The sequence below is a fragment of the Xenopus laevis genome, chromosome 6L (assembly GCF_017654675.1).
Source record: "Xenopus laevis strain J_2021 chromosome 6L, Xenopus_laevis_v10.1, whole genome shotgun sequence".
NCBI classification, from domain to species: Eukaryota; Metazoa; Chordata; class Amphibia; order Anura; family Pipidae; genus Xenopus; species Xenopus laevis.
The window spans coordinates 53568695-53587169 of record NC_054381.1 but is presented as its reverse complement, the minus strand read 5'-3'; the positions used below and the strand labels follow the sequence as shown (position 1 = coordinate 53587169).

Sequence of the window (18475 nt, the reverse complement as noted above, 5' to 3'; positions counted from 1 at the left end):
ATGCATGGTTGCTAGGGTAATTTGGACCCTAGCAACCAGATTGCTGAATTTGTAGACTAGAGAACTGCTGAATAAAAAGTTAACTCTTTGCTCAAAAACGGCAAATAATAAAAATCGTATTATTTCATGCTAAAGGCACTTTAATTACCACTCCCGTTTTTACAAATACACCCTCGGTGAATATATAAATGAACACAGTGGTAATTTCATGTATAATAACCCCAGAACTCATAGCAGGATGTCACAGTGGCAATTCTACATATAATTCCAGTAAAGATACTCTGGCACACAAGGTAAATTGCAGTGCAGGGTGACCCCTTGCTGTTTATTTGTGCGGACGTACGACGTTTCGGGGCAAACCCCTTTCTCAAGCATGCTTGAGAAAGGGGCTTGCCCCGAAACGTCGCACGTCCGCACAAATAAACAGCAAGGGGTCACCCTGCACTGCAATTTACCTTGTGTGCCAGTGTATCTTTACTGGAAGTATCTGTTTGGGGATTGCTGTACCCTTTACTCTGTGCACCAGGTTATCTTCTAACAGAAGTGAGGAGTGTGCTCTGCTTCATCCTTGTTCCAGTCCAATTCTACATATAATCCCCTCAGAAGTCATAGTAAGATTACACAGTGGCAATTCCATGTATAATACGCACCAAACTCATAGTAGGATGATACATTGGCAATTCCATGTATAATATTAAAATGCAAAATGGCTAATTAAAGGAAAACTATACCCCCAAACAATGTAGGTCTCTATAAAAAGATATTGCATAAAACAGCTCATATGTAAAATCCTGCTTCATGTAAATAAACCATTTTCATGATAATATACTTTTCTAGTAGTATGTGCCATTGGGTAATCATAAATAGAAAATTGCCATTTTAAAAAATAAGGGCCGCCCCCTGGGATCGTAGGATTCATTGTACTCACAAACATACCAACAAACCATACATGTTAGGTCACATGAGCCAATTAACAGACAGAGTTGTGTCTTTTGTTTCCACACTTCTTCCTGTTACAGTTAGAGTTGAAGTATTTCTGGTCAGGTGATCTCTGAGGCAGCACATAGACCATCACGAAATGGTGGTTCAAGGCAAGAGATGTAAAAGGGCAACATTTACTTAAATATATAGACCAGTTTGGTAAGATTCTTTAATATGTCACTTAATATAATATGAACTATCTGTTGGTTAAGTGTTCATTTTGGGGGTAAAGTTTTCCTTTAAGGCAAAGAAATAGTTGATGGTGTCACTGTAGGAGAAACAGAGGAGAAAGACACATTTCTAAAGAAAATAGAAGTGGGGACATAGAGACTGCCAGTCAAGTCTGCTCAAGTAGTTCTTTCCCTCCAGACCCCAAGCTCAGCAGGACCTAGTATGTTGTGGTATGCTTGTTCTCTCCTGCGCCCCCTACCTGTAAAAAGATGGGCCTGATTTTATTCCTGCACGAGGATTTTTATTGTTATTTTACCAGACAGGAACATTCCATGGGGTTAATTCTCCAGGGGAACTGAAGTCCTGAAACGGGGCTGATCCCCATGGACAGGGACGATGGTAAGCTTTAAAACCCACTTTATGCTGTCATTGTGGCCATTTTCACTTCAGCTACTGGTGATTCTACATTACGGTCACTAAAATTATTTACATACTTTTGCAGGTACATGGCATTTCAGTGCAGCTTCAAGTGCTTAGCTACTGGCAGTTGCCAATAAGAATGACCCTATAAATGATCTATAACTTTCAAAAATCTACTCACTGGTTGCCCATAGTATGGAGCTTGCTTTAACCCTTTAAGTGCCAGTAGAATTTCCCATTTCATTTGCACCAGCCGTACATATTGAACATATTGAGCTCTCTCACTTTAGGGGCATTTCCTGGTGCGGGAGGGGGGATTTTTAGTTTACCTAGGAAAACTATACATTGTTTTTTTTTCCAGAACCTGAGCTTTCTAAATGTACGAAAATTCGCCATTACAAAATTGGCATGCGCGTAAAAAGTGCACATTCAGGCAAACCCAAAATGAGTAACTATGCCATTCTACTCCAAACTACTGAATCGCAATGCTTTCCCAAAATTGATGGTTTAGAGACCCCAAAATAAAGTAAGCGCATTAAAATTGTCCCCGAGTTCAATTCTGCTACTGAAAAATCAATGCATTTACTGCATTTTGAAAGCGGGAATCGAAAGACAAAATATAAGTTGTCCCCCAAAACCATATCTTTTTGGAATGTACACTTTCACATTCTAGAATCCAAAATGGGTAACCATGTTTTTATACTCCAAACTACTGAGTCGCGATGCTTTTCCAAATTTGATGGTTTTGATGTAATAATGGAAAATCACCTCAAATCTTACAGTTTCTAGCATCTGCCACATGGCATAATGTACCAAGTTAAAACATCCTGAATAAGCACACCAGGGTCTACTGAACACTTTGATGCCCAATATGCATACCTTTACCAATCTATGTGGTGTACAGAGGCACCCAAATTAAAATAGCGCATATGAATTGTCACGTCTGACACTTTAGCTGCTGCATTAGAAGTATTTTTATTATGTGTCATAAGCAGGGTCGGACTAGGGGGCCATCGGACCTGCTGTCTCTGGGCCCCCCTCCGGGCTCCCTGCCTAAACCCCCCGCGTGCACATACCCGGCCCTGAGACAGGAGGTCAGCGGCAGGAAGAGGGCTTGTGCAGGAAGTGGGTCTGGGCTGGTGGGGCCCACAAGAGCCTGGGGCCCATCGGGTTTTTTCCCAGTGTCCCATTGGCCCAGTCTGACCCTGACCATAAGACCCACTAACAAAGGAGCTTTGTGCGTGTCTGCGTGTGTGAGTGCTGTGAGTTTGTGGAACCCCTCAAAAATGTATGTGTGTGTGTGTGTAAGTATAAATGCAAGTGTGTATGAAAAAAGTGTGACACCCGCAAATATCTTTGAGCAAGTGGATTGATGCAGGCATTAACAAACTCGGAGATCTTTATTTCGCAAACAAATTTAGCCGATTTGAGGATCTGAAACAATACTCTGATGGAACACCTCTTAGAAATCCGACTGGTCCACAAAGAAGGCTTTCAGGAAGAAGAGGAGAGCAAAATCAGGCAGGATCTGGGTGGGTGGCGGTCCAGGAACCACAGCAGAACCTAGAATCTACTTTTTGAGGCACTTTGTTACCTTTATCCACAGACCGTAGATTCTATAAGGTTCTGTGGCACTTAAATGGTTAAATGGGTTGCCCACCTTCTATAACATACTAAAAGTTAACGGGTGAGCTAACCCTGAGCTAACCCTTTAAAGTGATCATACCTTGCTGGTTCCAGTGATCCTTATAAAGGTCAATGGAACCACCTTATAAGGTCAATGGAACCACCTATGAAGACCTTTGTTTGTGGAAATTGCCATAGAAAGCAAAAGGTGTAAGGACCAGGGTATAATATTATTTCACACAGTCAGATACTGTCCTGTAAAATAGCAAATATTCACTTATTTAGCAATGGCATGAGTTAGCTATAAAGGGTGGGTGACTCAAATTTCTGAACAGACCAACTGCAACCTCAAGCCACTGGCAAGGACTGTCTCCTAGGGTTCTGTATGCACAAAGGAATGGCCTAGAATGCTGCCCCCCATATCAGAAGAACTACCACAACTCCCACAATCCCAGTCAGCAATAGGAAAGCTGAGGAGTTAGGGATTGACAGACAAGAGATACCTTTGGGACTCAAGCACCTGCCACTTGCCTGGAAGAAAATACATTTGTTTTCTGAAGTCCCCCTAAATTGCCTTACGAGGAAACTTCACGGCGACTTCGGAAAATGAAGCGCCGTGAGTGCCATGCTGCTGGCGATTCTTCATTATAGCCGGGGGAAGGTAGTTCGGGGAGATTGTCGCCCCGAAGTAGAGACGATTTGTAGGGCGACTAATCTCCCTGAATCTGCCCGTGTGTCCTTACCCTAAGACCAACTGACTGATAACACATCTTAATTTGATTTGTATTTTTAGTCATCAGACTGTGAAAGGCCAATGCTTGTACCAAAGACATTGGGGGGATTATGGTACCCCTCTACTCATATAAACTGAAGTGCTGAAGAACATATAATCTATTTTAGAGGCTCACAGAATATATATAGATTCTGTGAACTCGTATGTATTAATCTCTTGAACAATCAAGATGGCTCCACCTACTGTTTTATAACTGAATGAGCTTCACTGTTCAGCCTTCATCTTTTGTCATAGTTTCTGCTTGTTTAACTTGGAAAAACAATAAAAATCATCTTGATTGTTCAAGAGATTAATACACATGAGTTCACAGAATCTATATATATTCTGTGAGCCTCTAACATAGATTACATGTTCTTCATATAACCAGCAAGGTATGATCAATTTAAAGGGTTAGCTCAAATTTCTGCTTGTTTAACTTGGAAAAACAATAAAAATCATTTAAAAACTGAAAACTATAGATTCTGTGTCACTTTAACGAAAAGAATAATTTTGCCTCTTGATTTCTGCCCCTTCCAAATTTACATAGAGATAGTGGTCTCATTCATACCTTGGTAGATGTGGAGAGCAAATTGTAAGTTAAGGGAGAATTAAACCCAAAACAAATATGGTTAGAAATTACATATTTTATGACAGGGCTCGGGTGATGTCACCAGAGTTGAGGGCCCTGGGAAGAGGGAGGCTCAACACACATCAGTGACCTGCTGAAAGAGTATTTGGTTGCCCTGGTTCCATCCAATGGTCCTGCAGGTTTCAGGCTGGCCCACAGAACACTAGCACAGTAGCAACCAGAATATGCCTTGCAACCAGTATATGCCTTGGTAAATGTTTTCACGCATAAAAAACATATAAGTGGTACATTTTCCATACAAGAGAATGGGAATGGTAGGAGGGGGACACAGATGCTTTTCAGTTAGCTGTCAAATCAAAAGCTAAACATATCTAATCAGTTTACAGACTAGATGACAGGGCTTTGATGATATATCAGCACAATGAAACACATCTATACTAATTATTGTATTCTAAGTAATAATAAAAGATGGCTTTCATATTCTACAGTCTACAAATTAAGCCAAATCTGGAAGTCAAATTCACTTAAGCTATAGAAAATCAGGTTTAAATCCACCACCTCGAATTTTGTTCTTGTAAAAGTAGTTTTAAATTCATAATAAAAAATGATAAATTATACATTTCATGAGTCAAGGGGATAGATGGGGACATGAATGCTTTTCAGCCAGCTGCAAGACAATCCCATGAAGATAAAGCACGCTGGAAAAACCAAAGAGTAAAGCTCCTATATAGATTCCATCATCTACTAGATATCTATTTGGACATATATATCACCCTCATGGGACAGATACATTCACAGTAGGATTGTATCACATTCATAAGATAACTAGTACATTTGACGGCAAATAGCCTGTTTTTAATATTTTAATTCCTAATTTTACAATGCACAGTACACATCATTTTATGACATTATAGCACTTTTATTAATATATAATGCAATAAATATATTTGACACACAAGCTATTGTATCGTATACATTTTATTACACGTTTTATCACATGATTTATACTGTGGCACTTGGTCGCTTTTTATTGTGATTTTGGAACCTATGAACACACATGTTTCTATTTTAATGATGTTGATTTCACTTCCTGTTGATGGATCTTTGGGATTACGGGTATATAAATGGATTTGGGGTTAAACATGGTTGCCTTGAGAAAGGTCCCTTTTTGGACCGAAACGTCGCGTTGGCTTGCATTTAATTTTACAATACAAGTTTGAGCATTTCACAAGTTATCTCGGTGTTGCTGGTCTTCTTTTTGCTTATATAGATAGATATATATAGATAGATATAGATATATACAGTATATAGCATTCTTGTCCATGAAGACTTCAAAGTGACTTTCACCTTGGGTATATAGTGTAGTGAGCCTTTGCTGAAATTTCTGTGCATCAATCCTGAATCCCTTACAGAACCGTGAGAAGGACATGTGACTTCTGTTCTCTTATTCCTTTTTGCGGAAGAGATCTCCCCCTCAAATAATGTGCTCCAGGCCGCTGCTTTGATACTGATCTCATTATGACTGAAGAAGAACAGCTTTTAATGGAGTTACTCATTGATAACTCCAGATTCAGTAGGGGATACATTGCTTTGATATTTCATTGATTAGTTCAGAAAAGCAGTTTAATGTTACTATTACAGCTAAAGTTCTGTTGGAAAAACAATTTATGTGCACAATTTTAGGTTCCTGACAATCCCACAAAACTATCAAAAAAATTGTGTACCAAATGCTGAATGGGTTAAGGCAGATATATCTTTGGTATGGGACGTGTTATCCAGAATGCTCGGGACCTTGGGTTTTCCGGATAACGGATTTCTATGTACAGTAATTTGGATCTTCATGCCTGTAGTCTACTAGAAAATCATGTAAACATTAAATAAATCCAATAGGCTGGTTTTGATTCCAATAAGGATTAATTATACAAGGTACTGTTTTATTATAACAGAGAAAAAGGAAATGATTTTAACATTTTTGGATTATTTGGATAAAATATTGTCTATGGGAGATGGCGTTTCCGTAATTCTGAGGTTTCTGGATAACGGGTTTCCAGATAACGGATCCCATACATATAGTTTAATTGGCTTACTTAATGACATTAAACCTATAATAGAGAAATAAAATTGCAAGCTCCACTTAAAGGAACTGGTGTGTATTGATAGTTTATAAAATATTCTATAGAACATGGGAGCCCTATATAGAGAATAATAAGAATATTCAGTATCTACCTTAAGTCACTATTTCCTTGTCATCACATCTTTGGGACCTGGGGTTTTCCTTAAAAGACATCATTCCATAATTTGGATCTCCATACCTTAAATGGCTAAAAATCACATAAATATTAAATAAACCAATTTAATTGTTTTGTCACCAGTATGGATTCATGCAGATTAGATACCATGACGTACAAGTACTCTTTTATTTTTGAAAAATAAATGGACAATTGTGTAATGTACATTATATTGATATTAACGCTTCCATCAAACAAAAACTAAAACTGTGCAGTGGTGTTGTTCAGTTAAACAGAATGTAATTGAATGTAATGGCGAAGTATGATATGTGTGGGAATAAGTGGTTAGATACAGAGACTGCACCTGCATGCAAACCACAAACACATGTTATCTTCAGCTCCCTGATAGGGATGTCGCGGACGTTCGCCAATTTGGGTTCGCCATAGCTGGCGCTTATTTTTGACCTCTCACCCCAGACCAGCAGATACATGGCAGCCAATCAGGAAGCTCTCCCTCCTGGACCACCCCCACACCCCCTGGACCACTCCCCTTCCATATATAAACTGAAGCCCTGCAGCGTTTTTTCATTCTGCCTGTGTGTGCTTGGAAGAGCTAGTGTAGGGAGAGAGCTGTTGAGTGATTTGAGGGACAGTTGATAGTAACTTTGCTGGCTAGTAATCTACTTGATACTGCTCTGTATTGTAGGGACAGAACTCTGCAGGGATTTGAGGGACATTTTAGGTTAGGTAGCTTTGCTGGCTAGTAATCTACCTTCTACTGCAGTGCTCTGTATGTAGCTGCTGTGGGCACTGCTTCTGATCTCATCTGCTGACTGCTGTAATAACCCAATAGTCCTTGTAAGGACTGCTTTTATTTTCTTTTTTGTTTTTTTACTTTGCTACTATAAGAGCCCAGTGCTATTAGTCTAGCTGTGTTGGTGAGTGGGACTGGTGTGCTGCTCCTAGTAGTTCAGCACCAACCAGAGTAATTTTTTTTTTTTTAATATACATATATATATTTTTTTATTTTACTTATCTTACTGTTCTTTAACGTGTCCAGTGCTGTTTGCTGTTCTTCATAGTAGTGCACCAATAGTAGTGCACTTGCAGGCATTGTTTGCCCAGTGTGTTCTTCAAACAACTGCCACCTAGCTGTGTGAGCTTGTTCACATTCTGTCTAAATATCAATAATAATACCGTCTCCAGAAACACCACCTGAGTGACGTTTTCCAAGCAGCAATAATATATTCCGTATCCACTGTTGTAGTGTATACATTGACCTTGCAGACATTGTTTGCCCAGTGTGTTCTTCAAACAACTGCCACCTAGCTGTGTGAGCTTGTTCACATTCTGTCTAAATATCAATAATAATACCGTCTCCAGAAACACCACCTGAGTGACGTTTTCCAAGCAGCAATAATATATTCCGTATCCACTGCTGTAGTGTATACGTTGACCTTGCAGACATTGTTTGCCCAGTGTGTTCTTCAAACAACTGCCACCTAGCTGTGTGAGCTTGTTCACATTCTGTCTAAATATCAATAATAATACCGTCTCCAGAAACACCACCTGAGTGACGTTTTCCAAGCAGCAATAATATATTCCGTATCCACTGCTGTAGTGTATACGTTGACCTTGCAGACATTGTTTGCCCAGTGTGTTCTTCAAACAACTGCCACCTAGCTGTGTGAGCTTGTTCACATTCTGTCTAAATATCAATAATAATACCGTCTCCAGAAACACCACCTGAGTGACGTTTTCCAAGCAGCAATAACATATTCCGTATCCACTGCTGTAGTGTATACGTTGACCTTGCAGACATTGTTTGCCCAGTGTGTTCTTCAAACAACTGCCACCTATCTGTGTGACCTTGTTCACATTCTGTCTAAATATCAATAATAATACCGTCTCCAGAAACACCACCTGAGTGACGTTTTCCAAGCAGCAATAATATATTCCGTATCCACTGCTGTAGTGTATACGTTGACCTTGCAGACATTGTTTGCCCAGTGTGTTCTTCAAACAACTGCCACCTAGCTGTGTGAGCTTGTTCACATTCTGTCTAAATATCAATAATAATACCGTCTCCAGAAACACCACCTGAGTGACGTTTTCCAAGCAGCAATAATATATTCCGTATCCACTGCTGTAGTGTATACGTTGACCTTGCAGACATTGTTTGCCCAGTGTGTTCTTCAAACAACTGCCGCCTAGCTGTGTGAGCTTTTTCACATTCTGTCTAAATATCAATAATAATACCGTCTCCGGAAACACCTCCTGAGTGACGTTTTCCAAGCAGCAATAATATATTCCGTATCCACTGCTGTAGTGTATACGTTGACCTTGCAGACATTGTTTGCCCAGTGTGTTCTTCAAACAACTGCCACCTAGCTGTGTGAGCTTTTTCACATTCTGTCTAAATATCAATAATAATACCGTCTCCAGAAACACCACCTGAGTGACGTTTTTCAAGCAGCAATAATATATTCCGTATCCACTGCTGTAGTGTATACGTTGACCTTGCAGACATTGTTTGCCCAGTGTGTTCTTCAAACAACTGCCGCCTAGCTGTGTGAGCTTTTTCACATTCTGTCTAAATATCAATAATAATACCGTCTCCAGAAACACCACCTGAGTGACGTTTTTCAAGCAGCAATAATATATACCGTATCCACTGCTGTAGTGTATACGTTGACCTTGCAGACATTGTTTGCCCAGTGTGTTCTTCAAACAACTGCCACCTAGCTGTGTGAGCTTTTTCACATTCTGTCTAAATATCAATAATAATACCGTCTCCAGAAACACCACCTGAGTTGTTGTTGTTGTTGTTTTAAAAAAAATGCCAGGCAAAGGCAGGCCCCCACTCAGACGCACTAGTGGCCGTGCTGCTATGCTATCCTGTGGCCCTAGGAAATTGCCCAGTTTTACAAAGGCAATTACCCTGAACTCCCAAAATGCTGAAGAGGTAGTTGACTGGCTTACACAGCACACCCCATCCTCTACCGTTTCTAACTTTGCCACAACATCCTCATCCTCCTCTGCTATGGGCACCCCACGTAACACTTCCTCCACCATAGGCGCCCCTTCTTCACTGGAGTCAGAGGAGTTATTTACACATGAGTTTCTTGAACTGAGTGATGCGCAACCATTACCACACCTGTACCACCATGTGCAGAGCCAAGTCACCGCATCTCTGTCACTTAGTGTTGGGGCAAAGGTCCATATGACTACTGACGCATGGTCCTCCAAGCATGGTCAGGGCAGGTATGTCACCTACACTGCCCACTGGGTGAACTTGCTTATGGCTGGGAAGCAGGGAATGCGTGGCTCAACAACAACAGTGGAGTTGGTGTCACCGCCACGGATTGCACGCGGTTCTGCCACCACCTCTACTCCTCCTTCGCTCTCTACCTCGTCTTCTTCCTCTGCTTCCTCCTCCTCTGCTGCTGGGTCCTCCACACCTGTGCACCCCCAGCTCCCCCTAGGCTATTCGACGTGCCAGGTATGCCGTTGTCATGCTGTCTTGGGGATGACGTGCCTGGAAAGCAGAAACCATACCTGATCTGTACTCCTGTCATCTCTGCAGTCACAGGCCGATCGGTGGCTGACCCCACACCAACTGAAGATCGGAAAAGTGGTGTGTGACAACGGAAGCAATCTGTTGGCAGCACTGAGACTGGGCAATTTAACACATGTGCCCTGCATGGCACATGTTCTGAATTTAATAGTCCAACGTTTTGTCTCGAAGTACCCAGGATTCCAGGACATTCTCAGGCAGTCCAGGAAGGTGTCGGCCCATTTCAGACGTTTCTACACAGCCATGGCACGCCTTGCTGACATTCAGCAGCGGTACAACATGCCAGTTAGGCGTTTAATTTGCGACAGCCAGACTCGCTGGAATTCAACGCTCCTCATGTTGGAACGTCTGCTGCAACAACAAAGAGCCGTCAATGAATACCTGTTTGAACTGGGTGGTAGGACTGGATCTGCTGAGCTGGGGATTTTTTTCCCCCGTTACTGGGTGCTTATGCGCGATGCCTGCAGGCTCATGCGCCCTTTTGAAGAGGTTACAAACATGGTCAGTCGCACCGAAGGCACCATCAGCGACCTAATACCCTTTGCTTTCTTCCTGGAGCGTGCCGTGCGACGAGTGACAGATGAGGCTGTAGACCAGCGTGACGAGGAGCAGGAAGCGCACGATTTCTGGTCGGAATCACCAGAACGAGCCCAGGCACCTGCTGCAACGCAGGGAGAGGTGTCAGAAGTGGAGTCAGAGGAGGAAGGTGGCTTTGTGGAGGAGGAGGACCAACAGGAGCAGGCTTCCCAGGGGGCTTGTGGTGATCTTTTGGGGACCCCTGGTCTTGTACGTGGCTGGGGGGAGGAGACCGTGGATGATATAGTCCTTGATAACGAGGAAGCGGAGATGGATACCTCTGCATCCAACCTTGTGAGAATGGAGTCTTTCATGCTGTCATGCCTGTTGAAGGACCCCCGTATCAAGAGGCTTAAGGAGAAGGACCTGTACTGGGTCGCAACGCTACTAGACCCTCGGTACAAGCATAAAGTGGCAGAAATGTTACCAACGTACCACAACTCTGAAAGGATGCTGCATTTACAAACCAGCCTGCAAAACATGTTGTACAATGCTTTTAAGGGTGATGTCACTTCAGGAACTCATCAACATTCCAGGGGCAGAGGTGCCAGTAATCCTGCCACGAGCGCACCTGCAAGGACAATGCACTTTGGCCACTCTGTAACGTCAGACATGCAAAGGTTTTTCAGTCCAAGGCAGCGCCAGAACCCTTCGGGATCCACCCTCAAAGAACGCCTCGACCGGCAGGTAGCGGACTACCTGGCATTAACTGCAGATATCGACACTCTGAGGAGCGATGAACCCCTGGACTACTGGGTGCGCAGGCTTGATCTGTGGCCAGAGCTGTCACAATTTGCCATGAACCTCTTGTCTTGCCCCGCCTCAAGTGTCCTCTCAGAAAGGACCTTCAGTGCAGCAGGAGGGATTGTAACTGAGAAGAGAACTCGCCTAGGTCACAAAAGTGTGGATTACCTGACCTTTATTAAAATGAACGAGGCATGGATCTCGGAGGGTTACTGCACGCCGGAAGACTTGTTCTGACTCCCCATGCAGCTGTCCTTCTCTGCACACCACATGACTCCACACACAGCTGTCCTTTAGCGTCCTCCTCCCTCCGCCACCGTTACAAACTAGGGTGCAAACCCTACTTGTTTCATTTTAATCAAAACTTTTTGGACAGGTAAATCCTGAGTTTTTCTGGCCTCTATGCTTCAGTGGCTGCAACCAAAAAAATTCTTATTTTCAGCATTTATATGGCATATTTTTTCTGGCCTCTGTGCTTCAGTGGCTGCGACAAAAAAAATTCATATTTTCAGCATTTATATGGCATATTTTTTCTGGCCTCTGTGCTTCAGTGGCTGCAACCAAAAAAATTCATATTTTCAGCATTTATATGGCATATTTTTTCTGACCTCTGTGCTTCAGTGGCTGCGACAAAAAAAAATCATATTTTCAGCATTTATATGGCATATTTTTTCTGGCCTCTGTGCTTCAGTGGCTGCGACAAAAAAAAATTATATTTTCAGCATTCATATGGCATATTTTTTCTGGCCTCTGTGCTTCAGTGGCTGCGACAAAAAAAATTTATATTTTCAGCATTCATATGGCATATTTTTTCTGGCCTCTGTGCTTCAGTGGCTGCGACAAAAAAAAATTCATATTTTCAGCATTTATTTGGCATATATTTTCTGGCCTCTGTGCTTCAGTGGCTGCGACAAAAAAAAATTATTTTTTTAGCATTCATATGGCATATTTTTCCTGGCCTCTGTGCTTCAGTGGCTGCGACAAAAAAAAATTAATATTTTCAGCATTTACATGGCATATTTTTTCTGGCCTCTGTGCTTCAGTGGCTGCGACAAAAAAAAATTCATATTTTCAGCATTTATATGGCATATTTTTTCTGGCCTCTGTGCTTCAGTGGCTGCGACAAAAAAAATTTATATTTTTAGCATTCATATGGCATATTTTTTCTGGCCTCTGTGCTTCAGTGGCTGCGACAAAAAAAACATAATTTTTCAGGAAAGTACACATGCCTAATTTTTCAGGGTTCTGCAACAGTGGCAAAATCGCATCTTTTATGGTCACCGCAGGTGATCAATAAAGTAGACCAAAACTGGGCCCACACTGCAGAATCAGTGTTTCTTGGTTCACTTCACTGTACATTGAATTACCTCTGCCTGACCGTGCACGTGCGCACAAGCACGGTGACTGCTAAACACACCACTACAGAAATATTGCCACCAACAGGACGAACATCCTGGAGGTGACAAGCAACTAGTAATTAAAAACTATTATTTGCTCACTTGACGGTATCATTCATGAAAGCTCTTTGCGTTTTTTTGCGTTGCAGTAAGCGCCGCGTTTTGTCTTTGCGTGTGAACAGGCTGTAACCTTTACACGACTTGATTGGCATGTAGACGCCGGACGTTTTAAAGCAGTTTATTACACAAGTTTAGAAATGTAGTGTGATTTCTGCCCTTTACAGCACAAAACGCAGCGCTGTGTCAACAATGTATTTTTCAGATACATTTTTGCCCTTGATCCCCCTCTGGCATGCCACTGTCCAGGTCGTTGCACCCTTTAAACAACTTTAAAATCATTTTTCTGGCCAGAAATGTCTTTTCTAGCTTTTAAAATTCGCCTTCCCATTGAAGTTTATGGGGTTTGCGACGTTCGCGAACCGTTCGCATTTTTGACGCAAGTTCGCGAACATTTTTTCCGACGTTCGCTACATCCCTACTCCCTGAAACTATGTACAGTATCTATTATAAACATGCAATTAATGACTTTTTTCTTGACCCTTTGTATTCACAGAATGGCTATTAATAAGCAATAGAAAATCCAAGATGACAGCAAACGTGCAAATCTTGCTTGATGGAGTGCTAACAAATGACAGTACACTGTTCTTTTTCATGCTCTGCCTGCAGTCAAATTGGACATATTCATAACTACAAAACAGAGCTAAAATAACATAGTTGTTGTTTATATGTAACGCATACGTCTCATTTGTAGCAAATAACATCCTCCAGAGACTGGAGCAAATAGCTGGACAAATAGTTTAACATTCTGCTTGCAGGCAACTCTGACTCCATTATTTGGTGGGATAAAAAAATTAGGAATAATGGTTTTGGAGCAAGTTAAAGTAAAACAGAATTTAATATTAATCTGTAATCAACAAATGTTTTATGCAAGTTGGTTAAGTAACAATATGTTAAATGTGTATCGGATATTTTAGAGACAACAGGTTTCAAAGCTAAATGCAAAAAATCAGCCATATTTTTTTTACCCACAATGCAGCATGTTCTCCCAAAAATCCTGCATAGTTGCACCATGCAAAACAAGTGTAAAATTATATAACAAACTATTCAGGTGCACAATTCTGCTCTGGTTAGTAAATGACATGCATTTGTGCCAGATGTGACTGATGCAGGGAGGACATTGGTGTATAGCTGCACTCCCTTCAGAGTTACTAAAATCTGGCACTAGTGGGTGAAATGAGCAATGCGAGCCCAGCAATCTACACCATGTCAATGGCAGATTTACAGTGCTCTCTTGTGCCTCTGCCCTTTGCATCTAGTACCTAGCACCTCATGGTGTAATGGGTACACTGTCCCTAAGTGCAGAAAATATTGAGGACAGTTGCTTAGTGCATGGCATTTTAACATGTGCAAGTTTGTATGTATTTGTGCACACAGCAGCTGCTTGTCATAGTCCTATATGGCAGATTTCCATTGTAAACTATTTGAGAACAAAAGGTAGTTTGAAAAGCCTGAAACAACATTGCTAGGAAATCATAAAGGCTTAAACATAACTCTGTGCACAAGTCTGCTATGGCCCAAATATAAATAACTTCCTTCCTTCTCAGTTGTGTTATTATATCTAGGTCATTTATTTACCAGATAAACACAGTGAACCTGTGACCAGCATTTTTCATATTATGGAGCTATGCAGAAGAACCACTTGTTCAGGTTTTTGGAACACTGCTGACAGCTAATTTTTGGCACACCATTTGCTCACCCCATACACATCAGTAATAGAGTACAAATATTAAAACAATCAGTGGCTGCTAACAACACAGGGCTGCTGTGGACCTATACTGTTATTTAATTAAATTAATTTTTTTCTGAATATTTAAATTAAAAAAAGTCCAACCAACTATATTCCACTATTTGACCTTATTTATTATTTAAAAAGCACAATTTAATCAGATTGGGGGAAAACTCGTTTTTTTGGGGGCTTTTTCCCAAAAAGCCTGAATTTTTTGGGAATTTTGCCAGAAAAGTCCAAAATAGTGGGATTGTCAAACTAATTCCAGCACAGAACACAGAAACTTCCAAACAGGAGAGGGACCTCTCCCATTGACTTATATACAACCTTGGCAGGTCTGAGATGGCGTATTTTCAGATTTTGCAGCATTAAACTTTAATAAATCCCTAAAAATTTAAGTTTAAAAAAATTTTTTTTATGTTTTGCACCAAAAAGCCCAACCGGACTTTAGTAAATAACCCCCTAAGTGTACCAATACCAACTATGGTCGCTGCACAAAAGGCATTTCGAAGTTGTGACTGCACTATCTCTCTTACCACTGGTGTAAAGTCCATGGCCTTTGACCCTGCTGCAGCCCTTTTAATACAATGGTTTGTGTGTGAGTTGGTGAGCCTAAGGCTGACCTTAGAGTAAATTTTGTGAAATTATGCAGTGGGCAAGTTATAAATTACAGTTCTCCTGTGATATTTTAACTTTCTGAAGCACAGACCAAACCTGACTACTATATTTTACCTTTCAGTGCCTTTGCCATTAGAACCTGGCCACATTCATATCAGGTATGCAAATAGCACCCACCAGAGCTGAATTTACATTTTCAACCAGTGCAATGAACACAATTTTATTGGTACCTGTTTCAAGCAGTTCATGTGATATCCTTGGCAGACCTGCAGATTACACTCCTCAATTCCAACAATGGTGGGGGGAACACCATTCATTATATTATAAATGATAAAGAAATATAAAAGAAGTTTAAATTGTTAGATTTGTATTTGGGGCAATAAAGCTGTGGTGAGAGCTGAGGAATGAACCAAAGTGACCAATATATTTATTTTTGGCAGTAAAATGCCTCATGTAGTTGGAGTTTTGGCTTCTCTGGGGGCAGTACAAAAGAATTGTGAAAACCTACACTATTGCAAATATATCTTCCCCCAACACGCCAGTATGAATATCTATTTCAGATTTGCTGCTGATTAGTAAGGAGTAGACAAAGCATTTCTGGGAGCAGGGGAGATGAGGAACTAGAGAAAACGATTAGGTATAGCTATATGAGGTATAGGGAAATTGATATAAAAGGTACATGTATTTCCATATTAGATGATCGGCAGGAGCAATACTGTGCAAAGTGCTACCAATCAGATTTTTGCATTTGTTTTTTAACTTGTAGGCGACAGTTCACATCTAATTGCTGATTGGTTGTGATGGGCAACATCAGCAGCAATGTTTGTCTCCAATGTTAAAGGGGTGGTTCACCTTTGAGTTAACTGTTAGTATTTTATAGAATTGCTATTTCTAAGCAACCTTTCAATTGGTCATTCATTAATTACTTTTTATAGTTTAATTATTCGCCTTCTTCCTCTGACTCTTTCCAGCGTTTAAATGGGGGTCACTGACCCCATCTAAAAAACAAATGCTCTATAAGGCTCCACATTTATTGCTTAAAAGCTAAATAACACAAAAACCACAAATAATAAAAAATGAAAATCAATTGCAAATTGTTTCAAAATATCTCTCTCTATATCATACTAAAGTTTAACTCTAAGTGAACAGACAGGATTGGCACAACAAGCTATAAAAGTAGCATACACCTCACTGTTCATTCAGGGGGAGAAGGGGCAATAGTTCACCGTGTCACTGTTCCTCCACCTTTCCTAGTCATTATGTAATCAGATACTTCCTTCCTCCCAAATGTCGAATACCCTGTCTTGCTTTATGGCTGGAATATAACCTCTCTGATAACCTCTCTGATAGAACATTTTATTGGACCCAGGGCAACATCAAAGATCAGAAAAGAAAAGCTTATTTACATTAAAAACACTGTGACTTTTACATACCTTATCTTAACCAGAGATTCTTGATCTACAGCAACACCAATGTCCCTGGAAATAGCTTTACTTTTCATAGTTTGTTACAATTTTCTGCCACCTCTCTGATATCAGCATAATGATGTGATAGCAGTTCACTGGCAATGTAATGTTCTGCTGGCACCAAAGTGGTTCTAATTTGTCTAATCAAACACCACCTTGGGGTATAGCAATAGATTCAGTTTCAACGTTTCTTCGTAACTACTTCATTATTTGCTTTTATTATTATTATTATTATTATTATTATTAACATGTATTTATATAGCCCTATGCAAAAGAGCATACACTCTAAAGGGAAGGGAGTAATACACAAGGTGTGAGATTGGGCAAGATCGAATTAAGTGGGTGAGAAATGTGGTACTGTATGTGGTGTTGGATTTGGTAGTTAAGCAGAGTGAGGGTAGGCTTCTCGAAAGAAGTGCGTTTTAAGAGATTTCTTGGGGCAGAGTTATGAAGTGCTTTGAAAGTCAGGGTCATTAATTTGAATTTGATTCTGAAAGGTAGCGGAAGCCAGTGCAGGGATTGACAGAATGGCGTGGCAGAGGAGGAGCGGTTGCTGAGGTGTATGAGCCCCACAGCAGTGTTCATTATGGACTGGAGAGGTGACAGTCTCCAGAGGGGAAGGCCAATTAAAAGAAAGTTAAAGTGGTCTAGACGTGATATGACGAGAGAGTGAATAAGAATTTTGGCCGCATCTTGGGTGATAAATGATTGTATTTTGGATATGTTACTCACGTGGAAGTGACATGATTTAATAAGTGACTGGATATAAGGAGTGACTGACAGGGCAGAATCTAGGATAACCCCAAGTCACCGCGCCTGGGGACAGGGGGTGATAGTGGAATTGTTAGCTATGATGGATACTTCCGGGATGTTACTGGTGTTAGTTGAAGGAAAGAGAACCATTTCAGATTTAGAGAGGTTTAATTTAAGGTAGCATTGCGACATTTAGGTAGAGATAGCGAATAGGCAGGAGGAGACATGAGTTAGGAGTTGTGAGTTGAGATCAGGAGATAAAAGATAGATCTGAGTATTGTCAGCATAGAGGTGGTAGTGGAAACCGTACAAGTTGATTAATTTGCAGAGGGGGGAAGAATAGAGGGAGAATAGTAATGGTCCCAGGACAGAGCCTTGAGGAACCCCAGCAGAAAGAGGTAGGGGAGAAGATGCTACTCCATTGTAGGAGACACTGAAGGAACGATTGGTGATGTAAGAAGAGAACCAGGACAGGGCTGTGTCACGAAGGCCAAGCGAACGGGGGGTCTGGAGAAGGAGAGAGTGATCTACAGTGTCAAATGCAGCTGAGAGATCAAGCAGTATTAGTAGTGAGAAATGATTGTTGGCGTTAGCGGTTAAAAGGTCATTAGTTAGGCAAATCAGATATTGTCAGAGAGGAATGAGGTTAGTCGGTTGTAGACTAGGCACTCAAGTAGTTTAGAGATGAAAGGTAGCAGAGAGATAGGTCGG

At 41.1% G+C, this 18475-nt stretch overlaps 1 pseudogene; it reads right to left on the bottom strand.

Annotated features, from left to right (window-relative positions):
• The window catches only part of LOC108705554, a 100182-nt pseudogene extending 84701 nt beyond the window's left edge, over positions 1-15481 (bottom strand).
• Between the last annotated feature and the right edge of the window lie 2994 nt (positions 15482-18475).